This window comes from Cornus florida, unplaced genomic scaffold (assembly GCF_030987335.1).
Source record: "Cornus florida cultivar Cherokee Brave unplaced genomic scaffold, ASM3098733v1 CherokeeBrave_3.0.0_Hap2_Chr01, whole genome shotgun sequence".
NCBI classification, from domain to species: domain Eukaryota; kingdom Viridiplantae; phylum Streptophyta; class Magnoliopsida; order Cornales; family Cornaceae; genus Cornus; species Cornus florida.
This window is the reverse complement of record NW_026775571.1, coordinates 14,421,675-14,447,021: the sequence shown is the minus strand read 5'-3', so window position 1 is coordinate 14,447,021 and position 25,347 is coordinate 14,421,675. Positions and strand designations below refer to the sequence as shown.

General features: G+C 34.1%; 1 pseudogene; it reads left to right on the top strand.

Annotated features, from left to right (window-relative positions):
- The first annotated feature begins 8,449 nt into the window (after positions 1-8,449).
- LOC132284087 (small nucleolar RNA R71) lies at positions 8,450-8,548 on the top strand (annotated as a pseudogene).
- Positions 8,549-25,347: the final 16,799 nt, after the last annotated feature.

The window sequence follows — 25,347 nt, the reverse complement described above, 5'->3', positions numbered from 1 at the left end:
ACTATTCTTTTTTCTTTAGCTTTTATTTTTATTTTACTCTTTATAAGTTTACTTTGGATTGTAATTTTTTTCTCAATTTTTATTTTTTATTTTTGGTTCATTCTTAATACAAGTTTCAATGTTTTTGGGTTTTCTGTTGGACTTGATTATTAAATGAATTTGTTGTTAAAAAAATTTTATATGTTATTTTTTTCAATTTTTTTATTTTTATTTCTTTTACTAACAAAAACTAAATTTGAGAATTCAAATTTTCAAATCAAATAAGTTGGTAGATTCTTTACCTTTTCTTAATGTCCACTTTCAGATTTCCTAAAACTCTAACACAAATTACCTAATAAAGTTTCAATTACCTATTTTATTTTCGATAAAACTCTATCACATATAACGTCTTTATATATATATATATATATATATATATATATATATATATAGTAAGTCCGGCTTGTGGTGTGCATATTTTTTCTTTTCTCTTTACAATTGGTCTCGTAAGTTTTTCTTTACTTTTTCATTTTATAAGCATTATGATTATGTTATTATTATTTTTTTACTTTCTAATTGATGTTTATGTTAAAAGTAATTGATTTGTTTTATTTTTATTTTCTCTTTCTAATTAATGTTTAGAAGTGGTTGATTTTTTTTCTTCATTTTTTTATTTTATTATTTTTGGTTCATTCTTAATTTATTATTATTTTGAGTCATTATATATATATATATATATATATATATTTTCAGAACTATCATTCTTCTTTTTTTCTTTAGTTTTTATTTTTATTTTACTCTTTGTAATTATACTTTGGATGGTTCAAAATTTGTTATTCTTAATTTGTTGTATTGGGAAGGTTGGATTGTTAATTTTTTTTCTTTCACTTTTTCTTTTTAGAAGCATTATTATTATTTTTTTCTTCTGTTTTATTTTAATTTTTCTCTTTCTAATTGATGTTTAGAAGTATTTGATTTGTTTTGTTTTATTTTTCTCTTTCTAATTGATGTTTAGAAGTGGTTGATTTGGTAAATTTACTTTGGATTGTGATTTTTTTTTTCTTTTCTTTTCTTTTTTTTTTTATTTTTTTTTATTTTTGGTTCATTCATAATTTATTATTATTTTGAGTCATTATTGTTATTTTTTTTCTTTACTTTTTATTTTTCAGAAGTATCATTATTATTTTTTCTTTACTTTTTATTTTTATCTTACTCTTTATAATTTTACTTTGGATTGTAATTTTTTTCTCAGTTTTTATTTTTTGTTTTTGGTTCATTCTTAATATAGGTCGACTTAATTATTAAATGAATTTGTTACTGAAAATTTTTTATATGTTTTTTTTTTTTTTTCAATTTTTTTTTTTGATTTTTTATTTTGTTTACTAACAAAAACTAAATTTGAGAATTCAAATTTTGAAATCAAATAAGTTGGTAGATTCTTTCCTTTTTCTTAATGTTTGCTTTAATATTTCCAAAGCCCAATGTCATGTTATCATTTCTACAATTGATCAATGCATTGGCAGTAGCTAAGAATACAAATTTCTATAACGAAAATAAAATAATTTCTATAAAATGCTACCACAAATTACCTATTTTATTTTCAATAAAACTTAATAACATAATTTACATTAGACAATGATATATTTAAAGAGTTTCTATAAAACACTAAAACAAATTACCTATTTATCTATTTATTATTAGTTTTTTAATGAAAGGAAATCTATTTAAACAAAAATTATAAATATAAAAAAATATTTATTAATTGATATAAAAAGAGATTTTAAAAGTGTTTATATAAAAATCTAACACAAATTACCAATTTATCAATTTTATGAGTTTTTAATAAAAGGAAATCCAATTAGATAAGAATTATTAATATAAAAAAATATTTATTAATTGATATAAAAAGAGTTTTTAAAAGAATTTCTATACTCTAACACATATTACTTATTTATCTATTTATTATGAGTTTTTTTAATAAAAGAAAATCAAATTAGAAAAAAATATACTTAAAGAAAATAAAATAATTTCAATAAAATTTACCACAAATTAGTTATTTTATTTTCTATAAAACTCTATCACATTATCTATTTATTATGAGTTTATTAGGAAAAAAAAATTATTAAAAGAAAATAAGATAATTTATATAAAACTCTTCCACAAATTACTTATTTTATTTCCTTTAAAACTTTACCACATATAACATTTATCTATTTATTATGAGTTTTTCAATAAAAGGAAATCTAATTAGACAAGAATATATTTAAAGAAAATAAAATAATTTTTTTAAAAGTGTTTCTATAAAATCATAACACAAATTACCTATTTATCTATTTATTATAAGTTTTTTAATAAAAGAAAATCTAATTAGACAAGAATTATTAATATAAAAAATATATATTAATTGATATTAAAAATAAAATAATTTATCTAAAACTCTACCACAAATTATTACCTAATAAAACTCAAATATGTGTTTCAGTATTTATTTATTAATATAAAAAAATATTTATTAATTGAAAAAAATATTACCTAATAAAATTCATATTAACTAAAAAATTATTTCAAATTACCTAATAAAATTCAAATTTCAAATTACCTAATACTTTTATAAAAGAGTTTTCATAAAATTCAAATTACAAATTAGCTAAAAAAAAATTGAAATTACCTAAAAAATTATTTCAAATTACAAAATAAATTCAAATTAAAAATTAGCTAATAAAATTCAAATTATCTAAATATTTATTTCAAAATAAAAATAAAAAATATTAATTAATTGATATAAAAGGAACTTGTAAAGCAGTTTCAATTAAACTCTAACACAAATTACCTATTTATCTATTTATTATGAGTTTTTTAATAAAAGGAAATTTAATTAGACAAAAATTACTAATATAAAAAAAATATTTATTAATTGATATAAATAATAATATAATTTCTCTAATGCTCTAACACAAATTATCTTTTATTATGAGTTTTTTAATAAAAGGAAATCTAATTAGACTATGATATATTTAAAGAAATAAAATAATTTGTATAAAACTTTACCACAAATTAACTATTTTATTTTCAATAAAATTCTACCACATTGTACAATGATATATTTAAAGAGTTTCTACAAACTCTAACCCAAATTATCTATTTATCTATTTATTATGAGTTTTTTAATGAAAGAAAATCTAATTAGATAAAAAAAAAAATTTAATATAAAAAATATTTATTAATTGATATAAAAAGATATTTTGAAAGAGTTTCTATAAAACTCTAACACAAATTATTTATCAATTTATTATGTGTTTTTTAATAAAAGAAAGTCTAATTAGACAAAAATTATTAATATAAAAAATATTTATTAATTGATATAAAAATAAAATAATTTTTCTAAAACTCTACCACAAATTACCTTTTGTTTTGAGTTTTTTAATAAAAGAAAATCTAATGAGAGAATAATTATTAATATAAAAAGAAATATTTATTAATTGATATAAAAAGAGTTTTTAAAAGAGTTTCTACAAAACTCTAACACATTATACTTATTTATCTATTTACTATGAGTTTTTTTAATAAAAGAAAATCTAATTAGACAAGAATATATTTAAAGTAAATACAAAAATTTCTATAAAATTTACTACAAATTGTTTTCTATAAAACTCAATGACATTCTCTATTTATTATGAGTTTTTTGATAAAATAAAATATAATTAAACAAGAACATATTTTAAAAAAATAATAATAATTTCTATAAAACTGTATTACAAATTAGCTATTTTATTTTTTTATAAAACTTTATCACATATAACCTGTATTTACATATTTACTGTAACTACCCGAACTTAGGGGTCCGAATCGCTAACCGGGTCCTTAACTAAACCCGAGGACACACTAGGGGTAAAATGGTCATTTTACAATATGAGAGGTTAATCCATCCTCAAACTAATAAAATAAGGTTTAAAACAATCATTCTAGTCTTCCCATGATACTCGGTGAGGTTCTACAGTCATCGGTTATGATTTCCCATAAGCGCCCTTACTCGGTTCAAGGCTAATTCTGACACTGTTCTACTAAAACCATTATAACTCTTAACATGAATGGACTCAAGAATTACCCTATTTGGGTTTGAAACGAATAGAATGGCTGAAATGCCCCGGCGGTCAATGTCCTCGTAAGCAGCCCAAGTCAGGATGTACCGGGAGAAGAATGAAATATCAAAGACCAACTTATGCGTGAGTATCTCGGTAGCGGTCTATCTAAAGCCTGGCCCGGCTGTGGATGGGGCGGAGATGGAGAATGTGATGGAGTACGCTCAGCCTCATCATGGGATGATGAAGATACAGAGTCAGAAGACTGGAGTTTAGAATCTTATGAGGACTGAGTTGGATCTACGTCAATAGGAACCTACAGCTGCTCATGAACATGAGAGGGCTCACCTGGCCGCTCTAATCTAGGCCTGACTCTCCGGCCGTACTATTGCTTAGCGACAGTCTTACTCGGGCCATATCCTGAAAAAGAACACAACACTTGCAAGATTAGTAATAGATTATAAAGATTTAAGGTACAGTACATAGAAACAAGTATGTCAAATAAGATAGACAATACAGAACATGAATCTATGCAAGTTATGATAGAGCGAGATGAATAGTGACATGAAGTGAAACATGCTAACAAAATAAGTACGGAATGCATCTAATGTGGAAAACACAAGCATTGGGTATGTATGAGATAGCATGGAATCACAAAAGAGAGTGTGTGAAGTGTAAGATGCAAGTCTATGAAGTTCAATCGATCACAAAAATGTGAGATCGATCTCAGTGAGATCGATCTGAGATAAGTTCGATCGATCTTGTGTAATCGATCGAAGAAAACTTCGATCGATTGAACTGCTAAGAGTAATTCGAACAGTTACAGATCTGTGACTTTTGTGGCACGAGGGCACCCAAGCAAGCTTGTGGGGCCCTCTCACACATCAACAACAACATATGGGTCACTTGTTTGTACACATCAACATCAAAATTGATTTAAAAATGAAAAATATATACAAACTATATACAGATATATACACCATCATGGAAACTTCAAATATGGCAAGATTTAAGTATGGCAACCCTAGGTCTAATATGTGAGCATCTTAAACATGTGATTGAAGATGGAAACCAAGAAAGAGGATGTGAAACTTACCAAATCTGAGAGAGAGAGGAGTGGTGCGAAGGAGAGAGATAAGATCTGAGATGAGGGAGAGAGATTCGAGCCTCGGGAAGGTCGCCAGAGGGTTCGCTGGAGATGGGAGAGGTGTGGTTTGCAGCAGTGAGAGGGTCTTTAGATCAATCTGTGAATCGATCTAATGACCCTATGGTTTTGTTTTTAAAAACATTTCCCGACAGGTTCGATCAATTAGGGAAAATCTTCGATCGATCGAACAAGATCGATCTTGAAAATGTTGAGATCGATCTTTGTTCACTAAACGACAAATTTTATTATATATTTTATTATATTTTTTTTTTATTTTTTTGATTTTTTGATTTTTTATTTTTTTGAAGTTTTTGAAAATATTTGGAAATAAAGAAAATCTAAATATTTTTTTGGGTTTTGAAAATTTTAAAATGAAAATAAAAGTAGAAATTAAAGTAAAAATCTTTTTGAGTTTTGAGGATAAAATAAAATAAAATAAAGTAAAAATACAAATACAAATACAAATACAGATAAAAATAAAAATAAAAATAAAAATAAAAATGAAATCAAAGTCAAAATCAAGGTCAACAAGAGGCATAGATCGATCAAAATGAGATCGATCGAAAAGGTACTTCAATCGATCAAACAGGTGAAAACCTGTAGAGAAGTTCGAATAATGCACAGAGAGGCCTATTTTCATGAATCACAAAAATTTTCTAAGTGTGGAGTGAAGATCAATCCAAGAACAATTTCAATCGATCTTGGAGTACTCAGATCGATCAAAAGAAATTTTTGAACGATACACAGAGGGCTGATTTATACAGGAAATTTCAGATCGATGGAACAGAGCAAAGATTGGATGCAGGGATGGGTGTTCGATTAATCGAACCTCTTTTGAGATCGATCGAACTTGGACAAAATGCCTATTTTCAGAATGAAAGTGCATGCATACTCAATCAAAATCTTAGCCATGTGTATGAATTCCAGAACATATCTAGACGATGCAAAAATTGAAAGGGAAAATAGAAATGAGGGAGGAATAGGGTTGTAAACCCTACGAAGCATTTACTAGTCTTTAACGTCTCTAGAAAGGCATTGGGCTCTTTTAGCCCAGATCAAACATCTTAAAATGCATCCCCTCTTTGTCTGGGTGACAAGTACTTTGAATTCCATCCAACAAACGGTTCCCTAGAGAACTTGTTGGATTGGGTTCAAAGGAGATTGTTAGTCCTTTGTTAATATGATCTTTGGGCTTCCACGCCCTCTCAAAGCAAGATTTTGGAACATCATTTTTTGAATTCAAGGTTGAAGATGAACTTTTTGAAGTTTTGGTTTCAAGAAAAGACTCCATTCTTTCACATTCATTGTCTAGACATTTTTCTATAACTTTTACTTCTTCATTTTTGTCAAATGAATTTGGGGTCGGATTGAAGATATTCAACTTCACTTTCATATGTTCAAATGAGATTTTCATTACCCTCGTCCTACAATTGATGTTGGCATTTGAGGTTGCCAAGAAAGGATGGCCAAGGATAATGGGAATTTGGCTCTTGGGATTTGGAACTGGTTCCGTGTCAATGACAACGAATTCGACCGGGAAGAAGAATTTATCAATTTTAATCAAGACGTCCTCTATGATACCCCTAGGCTTTTTGATGGATCGGTCAGCAAGTTGTAAAACCACTGACGTCAGTTTCAAGTCTCCTAAGCCTAATTTGACATATACCAAGTATGGAAGAAGATTAATACTTGCTCTTAAGTCTAGAAGAGCCCAATTAATGACATGATCACCAATGATGCAAGAGGTAGTAGGTGAATCGGGGTCTTTAAACTTTAGGAGAGTGTTATGTTGCAAGATTGAGCTCAGTTGCTTGGTCAAGACCACTTTCCTAGGTGCTTGGCTCTTATTCTTCGTCTTTTGGATGTAAAGATCTTTTAAGAACTTGGCATAAGCCGGAATTTGCTTAATTGTATCCAAAAGTGGAAGATTAATCTTCATTTGCCTAAATATTTCAATAATTTCATTTGTCTTGGTCTTTTGTTTGTCAAGATAAATGGATCCTTTCAAGGCATCCGGAAATGGAGCTCTAGGCTCAAAAGCTTTTTCAAAACTTTTCTTTGAAGAGTCTTCAACACAAGAATTTTTAAGATCCTTTTTCAAAGCTTTATTCACTTCATCTTTCAAATCAATTTTGAACTCACTTTTCAAATCACTTTTAACACTTTCTCATTTGAATGATCATGCATATGCAATGAAGGAGGAATATGATGAGCAATGGGACGGGTGTCAACTTTTGGTTGCACCGGTTCACTTTCTTCATTGGGAATACCTACTTGGTTGTCAATAACCTTTCCACTTCTCAAGGTTGTCATCGCATTGACATGTTCAATTGTGTGCCCTTCCAATAAGGAATGAGTCTCCATAACATATTGTTGCTTTAGTGGGGCATTCAAAGGCATCTTCCCCTTCTCTTTAGCATTTAAGGTACTAGCTATTTGCCCGACTTGGGTTTCTAGCTTAGCAATGGATTGAGAATGGGAATGAAGCAATTGAGTGTTTGCCTCTAGAGTGCCTAAAGCGGTCAAAACTTTTTCTTCAAAGGCGGGACTCCTAGAGTTTCCTTGAGAATATGATTGGTTAGGAAAATGAGAATTAGAAAATTGATTGCCATGTGATTGAAATGACGATGACTTAAAACCTTGGGAACCTTGGCCTTGCATTGATGGGGGAACATACTTCCCTTGAAAACCACCTTGGGAAGGGTTTGAGCTTTCCCCTTAGCTTTTCCAAAAAATGTTTGGATGGTTCCTCCAACTCGAATTGTAATGAATGCGATAGGGATTATTCCCTTGATTAAAAAATGTAGCATTGACTTGCTCATGGGGCTCACTTTGCACATGTCCACGGGGACAATTGGAAGTAGAATGCAAGACACTTGAACAAGTCATACAAGATTCATTAGATGCTCGATGATGGATCTGAGTAGGAGAGGAAGATACTTGATTCGTCAAATTTTGGTTGATAAAAAATTGATCAAACCTTTGAGATAAGGATTTTATCTCGGCGGCTATGTCATTGAAGTTGTCAACTTGATACAAGCCGACATTCTTCCTTCCACCTAGGTTTCTACCATTTTTAGAAGATAAGGACCTATGCATCGAATTCTCACTTATGCTTTCTTACAATTACCACACATCATTTTCATACTTGTCAAGATAAGAACCACCCATGGATCCATCAACCATACCTTTGTGATTATCCGGTAAACTTTCAAAGAAATATTGAACTAGTTGCCACTTAGGTATATCATGATGAGGACACTTTCTAAGCAAGTCATTAAACCTTTCCCATACCTCATGAAACATTTCCCCATCCCCTTAAGAAAATTCTCTAATTGAAGTTCTCATGGCATTGGTCTTAGAAACCGGATAGTACTTTTTCAAGAACTCTTGTTGCATTTCCGCCCAATAAGTTATCAAAAAAGGCCTAAGATTGTTGAACCAACATTTTGCCTTGTCTTTAAAGGTGTGATACCCCTCGGATCCGAGACACTGGTTGATCAGGCCCAGGCTCAAACACGAGGGATATCAAACAATTAATACTTTAAAATGAACACGGAATACAAAATGAATTTAAAAATAAAATTTAAAAGCTGAAAGAAAACTAAATATAAATCCTTTAAAAAATTGAATACTGAAAATCCGACAATCCAAAACTCCATAAGTTTAACAACTCGGGAATCCAACTCTAGTGGACCCCTAATAAAAATCCAAATTGAAATAAAACAACTGAAAGAACATCCTCTTATAAGTTATGGAGAGAAATCCTATGTCGTCGGTAGAGTGAGTAGAAACCTCTGCTCAGCATGAATACGTCTAAGTCTGGAACTGTCGTGTACCTGAAAAATAGAAGTGGGTCAGGCCCACGCGCAAGTTCTATACCACTACAAACCGAACAGAGGCCCGATACATATGTACATCCTAAACAATTCAACAATAGCTAATAGTCCGTAAATATATATATAGTCACACTAAAGGACTCTCACTGGACTACAGGCCGATCTCAACCTGATAAAACGCACACGCAGTGGGCACGTGTACCTAGGCCTAAATAGGGTACACCTCCAACCATTGTATCCAGCTATGCATCCCAACGCATATACGCTCCCTAACTATCGATCCTGAGACTCAAGCTCATATCGAGGTACCATAATAATAATATATTTAAAATCCATTCAAAATCCATAGTAGTGCCACTCAACTAGTTGTTGCCATGACACTACAAATCCATAGGATTTAACTTTTAGTTAATCCATTCATTAATCCAGAGTAGGTAGGTTTTGGTATTTTGAATCCAAACCGTCCCTAGTATGCCACCGTCCCATACCGGTGCATACTCCAACCATCCAGCAATTGATAAAGCATTGACAATATAAATATCAATATCAACTATTCCATACTAAGCATATTAGAGTATATTAACAAACATGCTTAAATAAAACCACCAGTTGATAAAGCATTGACAGTATAAGTATCAACATCATCTACTCCATACTAAGCATATTAGAGTACATTAACAACCATGCTTAAATAAAATCACAACACGGAAGCCATTATTTGTCCACGCAAACAGTATCTATCCATATCAATATACTCCCAGTATCCATATAATGAACAAGGCCTAAATAAAGTTTATATCACTTAATTCCAAGGCCTGCATAACAAATATAAGCAATGCATCATACATTTAAATTACATGTCCAACAACTGATGCACTAACTGCTAAAAATTTGATTATCAACTAATTTTTAGCAATGTAAAGATTTCTAGCATGTTTTTCCATATCATGAATATGCTCATAGAAATTTCCATTATAAACAAGAAGTTACATTATCCAAAACCATACAATCTGCAAGTTACATAAAGTTTCATACTGTTTTAACGATTAACACTCCGTGTCTAATTCTATATGAATCTATCCTTTGGGATTTTAATCTTACTTTGGACACCCTCTAAAACATCCATTATAGTATTTATTCTCCTCAGAAAAACATAGAAATTCAACCACTATGAAGCTTCTATACTGAAAATTGGAAAAGAAACAAACAGAACATAAAAATATTAAAGAAAATAACATGGAGTAGGCTCCAAAATCTTGGAGCCGCCTCCAAGTGCCTTGGAGCTGCCTCCAAAGGCCTTGGAGCCGCCTCCAATCTAAACGGAGCCAGCTCCCTCCAAGGGAGAGTCGGCTCTCTCCCTCTCTGTTTCGTCTTTTCATCTTCCATCTTCTTCAGACGCCTTCTGCAACTACTCTGCCCTATGCTATGGTTCCCAAAAGTCTTAATCTCAATCCCAGTAGGTTCCCAGTCCATGTTTAAGTCTTTAATACAACCCATACATAAGTTTAAACGTAGAATTAAACAAGCAAAAATCATGTGTTAACAGTTTAAGCAAGCATGCAACCATACAGTTTTAATTCAAGTTCTTAGCATAAACAGATAGCGTTTTAGTAATTCAATCAACCCTAGAATTATTTAGGAATGCAAAGAACACGAAGCCTAAGGGAGAGAGTAAGGATAGAACTTGCCTTACGCCGACGTTCGTCTATATTTTTCGGCGAATTCTTTGTTAATTCTTAGTTTTCCTTCCCAGCCGTCTCCAAACTTTATGTGTCTTACTATGGTGTAATATTGTTCTAAAACCCTAGGCAGACATCTTAGATGAGTATTTATAGGACACACTAACCCTAGGCTCAATTAAACCCTAAACAAATTACTCGGCCCATAGCACAATCTAGGTTAAACTATGTCGGTTACCCATGTAAACCTATTGCATAACTATCTGTGTGCAATCACCCATACAGTCATGATCAAAACATAATTAAATTTAATTAAATTAAGGCTAAACAATTAAATTAAAGCAATTAAACCATTAAATTCAATTAAATTAATTCAAGTAAAACAACTAAATTAAACCACTTAAATAATTAAATCAATTAAATTAAAACAATTAGCTAATCAATTAAATCACACTAATGAAAAATTAAATAACTAACCACAATGTCAGCAATAAAATTAACACATATACACTTCAACAATTAAAAATGCAATTTAAACAATAAAAAATAATAAATTAAAATACTAGGACTATCCTTTTGAAATTAGGGGTATTACAAAAGGTAAAAGGAAAAAGTTTAAGTCTTAATACTTCTTCCGGTATGTCCGTGTATTTCACGGTGGAACACACTTCAAGAAACTCATCCAAATGCTTATAAGGTTCTTCACTAGGAAGTCCGTGATAGTTTGGAAGCATTTGAATAGTTTATGGTTTAATTTCATAGTGATGTGCTCTAAATGGGGGCAATTGAATGCAAGTGGGTGCATTGTATTCATTTGGCACATAATGGTCTCTTAATGCAATGGGATGATTCACAATTGGTGGTGCTAAACGAACACCTTGATTAGCTTAAACTATGGGAGGTTGTGGAGCAAATATTGGCCTAGGCATTCCTAATGGAACTTGGCCTTGTTGTTGTGGGTGAATGAATGGTCTAGGCATGCCTAATGGTACTTGAACATTTTCATAATCCACATTAGGGTGGAGGTTGCCTTGTTGCTCAATGTGACCAAGGTCTTCCACATGGTCATCATTCAAATCCTCCATTGGCGAAATGGAGTGATGAGAACTACATCTTCCCCTAAGATTTCAAACAACTGATTCAAGATGCAAATTAGGAAGGACAAGAGTAGGACTTAATGACCTACGACCAGGCATACACTAGTAAAGCAAATAACAAGCAAGTAACAATCACTTCACCCCCACAACAATTCAATCAACAAATCTCCACATACAATGATCCCATACTCCCATGCTTAAACAGCATGCAAAGAAAAGTAAATTGCCTCCACGTGGGCTCACGATTTATCTAAGTATGCAAAAATATGCCTCCACGCGGGTCGACGATTTAACTAGAGATTGAGTTAGAAAGATTTCACAAAGGGTCCTTAAGCAACTTCAATTCATTTTCAATTTCCAAGCTTTGCTATGTTTTGCACTTTTTAGATTTTATTTTAGCCCTTTTATGCTTAGCTTAGCTCCTTGCTTCTCAATTCTCCTTTGCTTAACCTCGCTCAATTTCACCTAGTCAAATAAGAACAAACACAATAAGTAACCAAAAATAAAAAATAAAGTAAATACACGATCAAAAGGGTACTAATTGTAATACCCCTAATTTCAGAAGGATAGTCCTGGTATTTAATTTATTGTTTTAATTGAATTTTTTAATTTTTAATTATTTAAATTGTTTAGTTGCTTATGTGTTAGACTTAATTGATTATTTGATTGTTAATCGATTACATGCTTATTTGTCTTGTGTTGTTTAAATTACTTGTGGATTGGTTTATTTAAATGGTGTTTTATTTTCTTTTATTATTATGGTTTTAATGGAATTATTTTAATTGGTTATTTAAATTGTATTTTGTTTTTTAACTTAATTATATTTTAGCATTTTAATTATTTATGTGGCTTTGTGATTTAAATGTAATTTTAGCTGTTTCATTATTAGGGTTTTATGTTATACATTGTAGTTGGGTTAGAGCCGACTTCTTGTTGGTTTAGGATTTAATGTAGGGTTTAGATTAAAACCTATAAATACCTAAGCATACGTCTGCTAAGGGTTACAAAACAAACCCTATTCAGCCTATTCACGAATACTGTGAAACGGAGAGTTACAGAGAGGAATACAGAGAGCAACAGAGAGGGAACTTTGAGGGTTTAATAGAGAGGCTCAAGGAGGAAGGAGTGGGTTGCTTCTGGGTTAGCCAAGAGTAACAGAGGCGTGGAACAAAGTTGGAAGTTCAGAGATGTGGATTAGAGTTTTAAATCTGAAACTCAAAGGCAAGTTTTTGTTCTTGCTCTTTCCCTTTAATTCGTGTTCTGTGCATGCCTAGCTAGACTTCAGGAGTTTAATTAATGCTAAAACAAATTAATTATGCATGCTTAATCAAAATAAAACAGAGGGTTGCAGAGTTATATATACCTGTTTGTGTTTTCTTTAGTTTTGTGATCTTTATGCATGAACTGTTATTTAAATTGAATTTTTGCATGTTCAAACACTTAAAATAATTTAATATGGACGTATGGGACGTAGGTTGAAGCTTAGAGGCCTTATCAATGGAGTTTTAGGGTTTACAGAGGCTGAACGGACGAAGAAGACGGCATCAGCACCAACTTAGCCGACTAAGTTAGGAACTTAGCTTGTTCAGTTGGCAATTGAACTGACTAAGTTGGGCCGCGACCTGGAACTTAGTTTTAATTGCCCAGAATTGTTTTGGAACCTATTTTAAGTAATCTAAATGGGTTAAATGGACTTTGGGTGGTTCTAAAATGCATAATACACTTCTTATGCTTAGGAAATTTGACAATACGGATATGTAAATAAATTTTTATAAATTATTTAAAGGATGAATCAGTATAAAAGCATACAACTTAGCATACTGATAATGGGTGAAAAGAACCAAATTGCTTAGCCTAATTTTGGGCAACATAATGGATTATAATAAGATTATAAATCTTATATTGGATGCATGATAGATCATTTTATGTTTAAGGTTTGAATTATGCATGTTCTGGATGTTAATTGTTGGAATATCAAATTCTCTAGTGCAATTACATGAATTAATGCTGGGATTTATATTGCTGAAATTTTAAATACTTTTATGCAATGATATGGATAATGGTTTGGATTGTAAATTATTAGCTTATTATTATATTTTGTAATTTACATAGATATGGAGGATTGTATGCATCGGTATGGGACGGTGACATACTAGGGACGGTTTAGCTCAAAATGCTTAAACCTACCCTAATAGATTAAAGGATGGATTGAAAAATATTGAATCCAAATTGTGATTGAGTCAGATCAACTGCGACTAAATTGAATGGTTTCATGGATTAATGGATGGTAGTTAAGTCATATTAACTGAATAAGTTGAGTGACTAACTAGTTTGTATATTGTATGTCATCTCAATAAGTATTTGAATGACATACCCTGGTTTTGGACGGACTTTATATATATGTTTATGGTACCACTAGATGGGCTTGAGTCTCAGACTTGTTGGTTAGGATTCGTATATGCAGTGGATGCGTAGCTGGTTAAAGTAGGTTGAGGTGTACCCTATTAGGTCTAGGTACTCATGCCCACCTTTGGGTGCGTTTTCGCATGTTGCCTTCTATTCAGGTTGAGACCCTTACTGTAGTCTAGTGAATGTCCCTTAGTGTGGATATATATATGTATGGATTAGATAGATATTGTTGAGCTATCTAGGATGTATCTGTGTATCGGATTACTGCTTGGATCGTAGTAGAATAGGATTTACATGTGGGCTTGACCTACTCTTTATTTTTCAGGTGTCCGTCAGTTCCAGGGTTAGAGCTTGGACGTGCAGAGCAGATACAGATATTCATTCCTGCGACTATGTAGGAATCTTTTCTATGTTTAGCTTTAGATTCTATTTCAGATATTTTAGTTTCTATTGGGTTTTAATAAGGGGTCCACTGGATGGATTCCTGAGTTGTAAACTTATGGAGTTTTGGATTAACGGATTTAAATAATTATGTTTTGAGGATTTTTATTCTTGTTTCTTTCAGCTTATTATTTTTATTTCTTTAATTCAATTTGTATTCCGTGTTCGTTAAAATATTAATTGTTTGATATTCCCTCGGGTTTGGGCTTGGGCCTGATCAACCCGTGTCTCGGATCCGAGCGGTATCACACTAATCCCTAATTGTTTCCAAAACACGGCGTTGCCAATTCAATCCCCGGCAACGGAGCCAAAAACTTGGTGATACTCGTCGCGGTGCAACCAAATTTGCAAAATAGTGTGGCCAAGTTTTACATTTATAAATGCCACTACTACCACTAACTAAAAATATAGCAAGGGTGAGTACAGATCATCCCAAGGAATTAAGGTGCACTAGTAGTGGAAACAAGGCCTAGGGTTAGTAGGTCGAGTGATCAAAGATAGGTTGGTTTGTTAATTAGACAACATTTAAGACTAAACAAGATCAATATCAAGTAAGTAATTAAAAGATAGAGAAAACAAGAGAGAGAGATCTTGGAATTTAGAGATCAACACTAAGCATCACTTTTCTCTGCACTCAATTCACAATTAATGAGGGGAAGGCATATGTTGCAACAATAGTGAGTGTGTGTGGTTGTTTCAACATGCATGGATGACCAATTAAGTATATATTGTCTAGACAACACAATGAATAGCACAATATATCAAACTAAGCCATTAATCCTTCTATAAGCTCACAATCCAAACACATCACAAAATTAGAGAAATATGCTACTTGCATTCATAAGTGTAGAACATCGAATAACAAGCATGGATTATCCTCCCATTTAACAACTAAGGTAACTACACTACATCTAAGCTAATGACATGAAAATTAAACTAATTAAACTAAGAGAGAGGCACAATGCATCAAGAAATAAGCATGAACCATCAAATAAACTACAAGAGCATTCTATTAAGCACTATGTTTTGACAATCTTTAGATTTATAGTATTAATACACATAAATATGCATCAACAACATAAGAAATAGAGATAAACACATGAACATCTATTCTAGCATACATAAACATATGGATAAAATGACATGGTCACTTGGAAGAATTAAACCACACAAATTATTGAATAAACAAGATCTATGTATATAAAGATGTCAAAACATGTATTACAACACAAATCCCCTCAAAAATACATAAATCAAGGTAAATAAAGCATGCTTAGGGCTAACTTTAGCCCCAAGAGGATGTCTAGCAACTCATGGATGGTGTCCTCCACCCCTCAAGGGCTATCTCCATGGTAAAAATACTCTTCTTCTTCAAGTAGATAGAAAACTTCAATGTCTCTAGCCTCCTCTTCTCTTTTCTTCCTCTCTAAGACAATCTCTAATGTTCTATATTGTATCTATTGTCTTTTTTGTATATCCTCATAAAGTGGCTCATATTCCTTATATAGGTAGCTCAAATGTCACACCCAATGGTCTAGGATTGTACATAAGGGCTCCTCCAATGATTGCACCATGAGACAACTTTTAATGAGCTGAAAAATGATTTAATTCGCATTTGAGAGGGTTTGATCGATCGAACTTGTGATGTGATCGATCGAACTGAGTTGAGATCTATCAAACTTTGACTAATTTAGCTTATTTTGGGGATAAACACCTAAAAAGGGAAATAACACGAAATTAGTCTAAAACGGGAAAGTAAGATAGATAAAGGTCCTAGAATACTTAAGTTTAAGGGGTTTAAATGCGCACTTTTCAACGCTCATCAAAGTGCAATGGCCATGTCTACTTCTCAAGGCTTGTGCAAAGTAGGATAATAAAGCTTGGGAGGGCAGACATGTAGGCACCGAGAAGATCTGGCTAAAATGTCAACTGTGATCTGGATGGGGTAACCATCTATAGTGGTCTACAGCTCTGATAGATTACTCGGGGCCGGCCGGAGGTTCTAAAAGAACATTTGAACTAGCCGCGGGAAGACTAGATAAATGACTGGTGCCAGAATGGCTGAAATGCCATGCCACTCGATGTCGTCAAAAGTTGCCCGAGTCAAGACTGACCAGGAGAAGAAAGCAATATCAAAAACTGACTCATGCACCACCTGAAGGCGTGAGTATCTCGGGAGAGGCCGGTCTCTAATCTGGCCTGGTTGTGCCGGTGGTGGAGACGAAGAAGATGTATGCTCAGCCTCATCAGAATTAGACGAGGAAGATGCAACATCTGAAGACTGTAATCTAAAATTAGATGATGAGGACTGAGCTGGAGCTAGCTCCTTATACTGTTCTAAATGCTCGGGCTACTCAGGCTGCTCAACTTACTCTGGAGCTGGATCTGAAGCATGTGAGGTCTTGCCCCCTCATCTAAACGGGGTCTCACTCTTCGCTCAAACTGTCGATGGGCAACTGTCTTAACCCGTGCCATGGCAAAGAACGAAACACTTTGATCGGTTGATCAACTAAACATCAACCTTCGCAATAGCACGAATCATTGTAAAATAGGGCTATTGGTCGGGTAAGTCGAACCACTGGGACTGCGCTAGTCTAAGGCAACCTAAGTGTCTAGAGTCATTCTTAGGATGATGAAGGGGTGTTCATAGAGGTTTTGTTTGTTTGTCACTGAAACTACGAATTCAGAATGCATAAAACGATAAATTGAAGGAGATTAAAATGAGTGAAACTTAGGTGGAGAGGACTAGGGAAATGAATCCACCACACACCTCATAAACATGCTAGCTTGCAATTAACTTGGGGAACTACTTATGTAAATGACCATGATATATAGAGATGCATGATAACTACACTATCTTCAAGAAGTTCATACAATCAGAGCTAAGTATAAACCATCTAAGTATAATCCCCTAGGAATGGCCTATCAAATCCCTTACTTTGTATGGTAAATGCACATGTAATCAAAGACTAAGTATAATCCATCCACGGTTGGTATGAACCTTCTACCTAACTACATTAAACTAGGGGTGTAGTATGGTTCATCGTTCCTAGGAATGGACTATCAAAACCTTCACAAGACATGCCAAGAAAACCATTTCATATTCTCATCTCCATTCTCACTATGAAGATATAAGCCCTATAATCATGAAAACATACAATCTAAGACAAGATGATACATTTAACACAATCATTTATTGAATTGAAGAACATTTACAACATGTGTAAGTCTCTAGAATATGAAAAGATCACAAATACACTTCATTCCCCAAATTAAAACAAGATTATAGCATGCTTACAAAGGAGGCTTCATCACCTCCCTAGATGGAGGTTTAGTTACCCATTGATGCACTAGAGGAAGGAGGAAGCAAAGCTTTGACCTCCATTTTCGTGCTCCCTTCTTCAAGCTTGAAGAACTCTCTCCTTTGCTCCCTTCTCTCTCCTCTAATCTTGTAGAAAATGTAGGATACAATCTCATCATCATTAATTTCCTCATTTTAAACCACAAATTCTTCAATTTTTTGTGTGGCGACAATTTGATCTTCACCCACCATTTCTTCATTTTCACATGCGGTAACCACTTGAACATTCTCGTGATGAAAATTACTAGAAGTAAACTCATCATTCATAGAATTCTCTTTTGGATTGACCACAAGTTCAATTGGAAATTCTTCTTCCTTTTCCTGATTTAGAACATCAACCATTTATTGAATTTGGGCTATCTGGTCATCTAAATCAACTCTAGATTGGGAATGAGAATAGGCGGTGGATTGCATGCTAACAATGTCATCCAACATTTGCTTGTTGGACTCCATCATTTGCTTGTTTGCAGCTACTATCTCGTCAGTTGGACACACAGGAGGTTGATTGGAGACATTTGGATTGTAAGGAGGACGGTAGCTTGAAGAGGCTTGGAAAGGTCTACCTTGATATTGAGAAGAGGGCTGATTTTGCCGCCCTTGGTTTTGGAATTGGGAATTTTATGGGGCTTGTTGCCGCCACGAGAAATTCGGATGATCTCGCCAACCCGGATTGTAGGTGTTGGAATATGGATTGTTCCCGGGCCGCGAGAACATGGCATTAGCTTGCTCTTGGTTGGGATTGGGAAATTGCTCCGGTGTGGGGCAATCTTCCGAGAGATGGAATGGACTAGTACATGAAGCACAAACTAAACTTGCCGAATTTTGAAACAATGAAGGAGGAAGATGTGGTGCCATCAATTGGTAGAATTTATGAGTTATGGCATCCACTTGAGATGATTCCTCCCTTATAGATTTTGGTTGAGAAAGGTTGGTGTTCTTTGCATTGGTTGAGGCCGGAGCCCTACGAGAATTATGTTGAAGTGAATTTTCGCTTAAATTCTCAAGTAGGGTCCAAGCCTCATCCGCATTCTTGGACATGAACATCCCACCACAAGAAGAATCAACCATGAATCTATGGGTTTCGGTCAAGCCGGCATAGAAAGCTTGCACTAATTGCCATTTTGGGATCAAATGATGAGGACATTTCCGAAGAAGATCTTGTAACCTTTCCCAAGTCTCGTGGAGTTGTTCTCCATCAACTTGAGAAAAGCTTAGAATAGAACGCCTCATTTGGTTGGTTTTACTCACCGGATAATACTTCTTAAGAAATTCTTGTTGCAATTGAGCCCAAGAAGTAATAGAGTTGGGAGCGAGGAAGTTCAACCAATATTTTGCCCTATCCTTTAGGGAGAATGGGAAAAGATGTAAGTGAAGTGCATTGTCCGGAAAACCTCTTAACCGGATGGTCGAACAGATTTCAAGGAACTCATCAAGATGGTTATATGGATCTTCATTATCAAAGCCATGAAATGATGGAAGCATTTGAATGATACTAGACTTGATCTCATATTGAGCTGCATCGATGTTTGGCATCACTATACAAGAAGGAGAAGCATAGGTGGTAGGAATGAAATGATCTCTAAGAGTCATTGGTTCTACATTAGGAATTTCAGTCCTTTCATTCCCCGGATTTCCTACGTTATCCCCCATTGTATTGAATTCAGTTTCAAGATCCCTTGTAAGAGTGGGTTCCCTAAGGTTCCGTCTAAGAGTTCTTTCAAGTGAATTTATATCAATAGGCAAGTCAAGTGTGGGTAGAGAGCTTAAGGGACTTTAGCATTGCACAACCATTCTATGTTTCGCTTATGAGTTACAATAAATTGTCAACAAGCAACAAAAGTTGTCTTGTAAATAAAATTATGCCTTAGGGACCTCATTTAAAGGGGAATTCAATGATTTGAAAACTTGTGCTTGGGAATTGGAAAAGAAAGTAAAAGCCGCATGTTGAGAATCCAATTCACTTTCACTGAAGCTAGAGTTGATTTCCATTCAAGAGATGATAATTGAGTTAATTATATAGACTTTAATGTTAATGCATGTATGTGGAAATGTATTTAGCCAATTTTTGTATCAATGTTTCATATATGCAAGGTAGTTTTCCTAATGACCCCATCTCCAGTTTTGTCTGTTTCAAGTTGTATTTGAGCTATGTATCTATTTTATTTTATCATGGTAGATATTTTTGTAGTAGTAGTCCCATGTTTGTCATTCCATTGAGTTTTGCATTTTGGTTTTGCTAAGGGACTAGCAAAATGTAAGTTTGGGGGTGTGATAAGCGCCGAATCTTGTATATTCAAGCGCCCTAAATTGCATTAGTTAAGTTCTTTATTTGTGTATTTTATATAGATTATCTCCAATTGTATATTTTTGCACATTTTCAGGTCCATTGGCCAAAAAGAAGCAAGAAGGATGCTTTGTGGAGTTTTGAACATCAAAGGTGCCAATTCTGAAATTCTGGCAGCAGTGAAGCCTGAACTTTGTTCGCCATTTTGACCCAGAAAGCTCGAGAACTGGACTTCCATCATAACATGAAAGATTTAGAGCGCTGAATTAGCTTTCTAAATCTTCAAATGGTTCATCATTCGGAGCTCGGAGGAGAGAGTTATGGCCTTGTTACCAGAGGTGCGCAGAACTGCCTGGCAGCACTGAAGTACTTTCTTTCTCCCCATTTTCAACCAACCAGACTTGAGATTTGGGTCTTCATCAAAACATAAAGTATTTAAATATCTAAATTAGCTTTCCAAATCTTCAAACGTTTCATCATTCGGAGTTTGGAGCGCAAAGTTATGGCTGTTTAACCGAAGTAGGTCTGGGCGGAGCAAGGCAAGAATGGAGCATTCTGCTCCAATTTCGAGTGCTCGAGCCCTTATTTCGAGTGCTCGAAATTAGGGCAGAATTGGGAAATGGCCCATTTTCAGCCACTTGCATCTTGGGTTCCTCAATTCTAATTTCCCTCTTTAATGGTTGGTTGGAGATGTTGGTTGGTGGGGGGTTTCTAGAGCCTTATCTCTAGAAGATAAGAGAGGGAAGCCACACAATACAAAAAGCTTCATTTTTACAAGATAGAGGAGAGAGAAGAGAGCAAGAAAGGTGTGTTCTTGGAGCTAGAAGAGGGGAGCTCGAAAATGGAGGTCAAGGCTTTGGTTCCTCCTTCCTCTAGTGCATCAATGGGTAACTAAACCTCCATCTAGGGAGGTGATGAAGCCTCCTTTGTAAGCATGCTATAATCTTGTTTTAATTTGGGGAATGAAGTGTATTTGTGATCTTTTCATATTCTAGAGACTTACACATGTTGTAAATGTTCTTCAATTCAATAAATGATTGTGTTAAATGTATCATCTTGTCTTAGATTGTATGTTTTCATGATTATAGGGCTTATATCTTCATAGTGAGAATGGAGATGAGAATATGAAATGGTTTTCTTGGCATGTCTTGTGAAGGTTTTGATAGTCCATTCCTAGAAACGATGAACCATACTACACCCCTAGTTTAATGTAGTTAGGTAGATGGTTCATACCAACCATGGATGGATTATACTTAGTCTTTGATTACATGTGCGTTTACCATACAAAGTCAGGGATTTGATAGGCCATTCCTAGGGGATTATACTTAGATGGTTTATACTTAGCTCTGATTGTATAAACTTCTTGAAGATGGTGTAGTTATCATGCATCTCTATATATCATGGTCATTTACATAAGTAGTTCCCCAAGTTAATTGCAAGCTAGCATGTTTATGAGGTGTGTGGTGGATTCATTTCCCTAGTCCTCTCTACCTAAGTTTCACTCATTTTAATCTCCTTCAATTTATCGTTTTATGCATTCTGAATTCGTAGTTTCAGTGACAAACAAACAAAACCTCTATGAACACCCCTTCATCATCCTAAGAATGACTCTAGACACTTAGGTTGCCTTAGACTAGCGCAGTCCCAGTGGTTCGACTTACCCGACCAATAGCCCTATTTTATAATGATTCGTGCTATTGCGAAGGTTGATGTTTAGTTGATCAATCGATCAATTTTTGGCGCCGTTGCCGGGGACTTGCAAACGGTTTAGCAACCAAAGTTTAGGGTTAAATTTAGTTTGATTGTGCATATTGTGTCTTGTGAATATTCCTTGTGTGTTTTGATCATCTTCGTTTTGTGAGATTCTAGGGACTCGAAACTCGCCGTGGGAACACTAGCAAATTGTAAGTCTAGAGGACCCCAGGTAAGTCTCGTGACTTCTAGTTTCGAGTTGTGAATATAGTGCATGTGTTAAATCTAGTTTTAGTTTAGTTGTGAAGCCCTTGTTGAGGCTCTTATCCTGTTTTAATTTCGTGTTCAAGCATCGGTCCTTGTCGTGGCCAATATAATTTTTGTCTTGATAATTGAGGAGAAAGGGAATATCATATGTGGAGGTTATGGTGATGAAGTGTTGTGTTGATTGCTTTGTGTGTTGTTGAATTACTCCTAGATGGAGAATAATTATCTCCCAACTGAATTCTACACACCACATGCGTTTTGTGCTTTTTGCTCTAGTAATACACATCATACAAGAGATTGTCTTCCAACGAGACAATTCTCGGATTTTTATCTAGAGCAACCAAATGCAAATTTCTCTGAACCGGGTAGTGATCCATACTTCAATGGTTATAACTTGGGTTCAGGAGATCATCAAAACTTCTTGTGGCATGACATAGGAAATTCAGCCCCGCAATCTCTTGGGCAACATTTTCACTCCAATTTTCAACCCAATGATCATTATTTCCAGCCCTCTTCTTCTCCTATTCTACCGTCTCCATTGAATAAGTTAATAGCTGCCAACGAACAAATGATAGAGTCTATGCATACGTAAATGATGGAGTCCAACAAGCAAATGTTGGATGACATTGTTAGCATGCAATCCACCGCCTATTCTCATTCCCAATCTAGAGTTGATTTAGATGACCAGATAGCCCAAATTCAACAAATGGTTGATGTTCTAAATCAGGAAAAGGAAGAAGAATTTCCAATTGAACTTGTGGTCAATCCAAAAGAGAATTCTATGAATGATGAGTTTACTTCTAGTAATTTTCATCACGAGAATGTTCAAATGGTTACCGCATGTGAAAATGAAGAAATAGTGGGTGAAGATCAAATTGTCGCCACACAAAAAATTGAAGAATTTGTGGTTCAAAATGAGGAAATTAATGATGATGAGATTGTATCCTACATTTTCTACAAGATTAGAGGAGAGAGAAGGGAGCAAAGGAGAGAGTTCTTCAAGCTTGAAGAAGGGAGCACGAAAATGGAGGAGGTCTTCAAGCTTCTTCCTTCTTCCATTGCTCCTATGGGTAACTAAATCTTCTCTAGGGAGGTGATGAAGCCTCCCCTTTTGATCATGTTCTAGATTAGGCTATACTTTTGGGGACTATAATGTATAATGTATGGTAGTTTCATAGTCTAAGAGCATATTCCTTCTTGTAATGAATTTTAATGTGTAAATGGTTGATGTGAGTTCATTGTCATATCTTTGATGATTCTTGGATCAATCTTATTGCTTTTATTTTCATAGTGACAATGAAAATATAGACTATGAATGTTTTTCAAGGCATGCTGATTTTGAAACTTGATATTCCATTGCTTAGGTACCTCTTTTGATGGTTTATACTTGATTCCTACCTTCATGTGCTTCACCATTTGATTGAAAGCTTGATGGTCTTTTGCTTGAGATAGTGTATTTGATTCTACACCTTAGTTTAAGTAGTTCAACTATGGTAGCTTTTGATGGATCATTCTTGTTTTGATTAAGTGAACTTCTTGATGATTATTAAGCAACGGAGTTGCTTCATATTTCTTGACCATTGCATATATGCTATTTATCCCCAAATTTAGACCTAATCTAGCATGTACTTAGGGTGTAGTGTGGATTCATCTCCCTAGTCTTTTCTACTTGTATCTCACTTCTTCAATTTCATTGCAATCTATTGTTTTATGCATTTTAATTTCTTAGTTTAGTGACAAACACACAAACCCTCTATGAACACCCCTTATCACTTTAAAATGACTCTAGACACTTAGGTTGCCATAGATTAGCGCAGTCCCAGTGGTTCGACTTACCCGACCAATAGCCCTATTTTACAATGATTCGTGCTATTACGAAGGTTGATGTACGATTGACCAACCAATCAAGGAAGCAAAGCCTTGACCTCTATTTTCGAGCTTCCCTCTTCTAGCTCCAAGCACACACCTTTCTTGCTCTCTTCTCTCTCCTCTATCTTGTAAAAATGAAGCTTTTTGTATTGTGTGGCTTCCCTCTCTTATCTTCTAGAGATAAGGCTCTAGAAACCCCCCACCAACCAACATCTCCAACCAACCATTAAAGAGGGAAATTAGAATTGAGGAACCCAAGATGCAAGTGGCTGAAAATGGGCCATTTCCGGATGCAATTCTGCCCTAATTTCGAGCACTCGAAATAAAGGCTTGAGCACTCGAAATTGGAGCAGAATGCTCCATTCTTGCCTTGCTCCGCCCAGACCTACTTCAGTTAAATAGCCATAACTTTGCGCTCCAAACTCCGAATGATGAACTGTTTGAATATTTGGAAAGCTAATTCAGAGCTTTAAATACTTCATGTTTTGGTAGAGATCCAATTCTCAAGGATGGTTGGTCGAAAATGAAGATCAAGGCAGAATTTCATTGCTGCCAGGCAGTTCTGCGCACCTCTGGTAACAAGGCCATAACTCTCTGCTCCGAGCTCCGAATGATGAACCGCTTGAAGATTTGGAAAGCTGATTCAGAGGTCTAAATCTTTAATGTTATGATGGAAGTCCAGTTCTTGAGTTTGATAGGTCAAAATGGTGAACAAAGTTCGGGCTTCACTGCTGCCAGAAATTCAGCTTTTGAGCACATTGTTGATCAAAAATCCACAAGGGCTTATTTTTGCTCCCTTTTTGCAATTAAACCTAAAAATGCATAAAAAAACACAAATGAAGATAATCTCCTTAATTAAACAAATAACGGACTTAACTAATGCAATTTAGGGCGCTTGAATATACAGTATTCGGCGCTTATCACACTTGCAAAGTCAGCAATCAGATAATAAAGATTTAAAGCACAGTATATAGAAACATGTATGTCAAATAAGATAAACAACTCAGAATAATAATCATGAATTTACGCAAGTGATTATGCAGCCAAATAAACAGTGACTAAGTGAAACATGCTAAACAATATAAGTATGGAATGCATCCAATGTGAAAAACACAGGTATTGGGCATGAAGAAATGAGCACAAACACTATGGATGCTGTATGAAGTGTACATATGCAAATCTGTGAAATTCGATCGATCAGGAA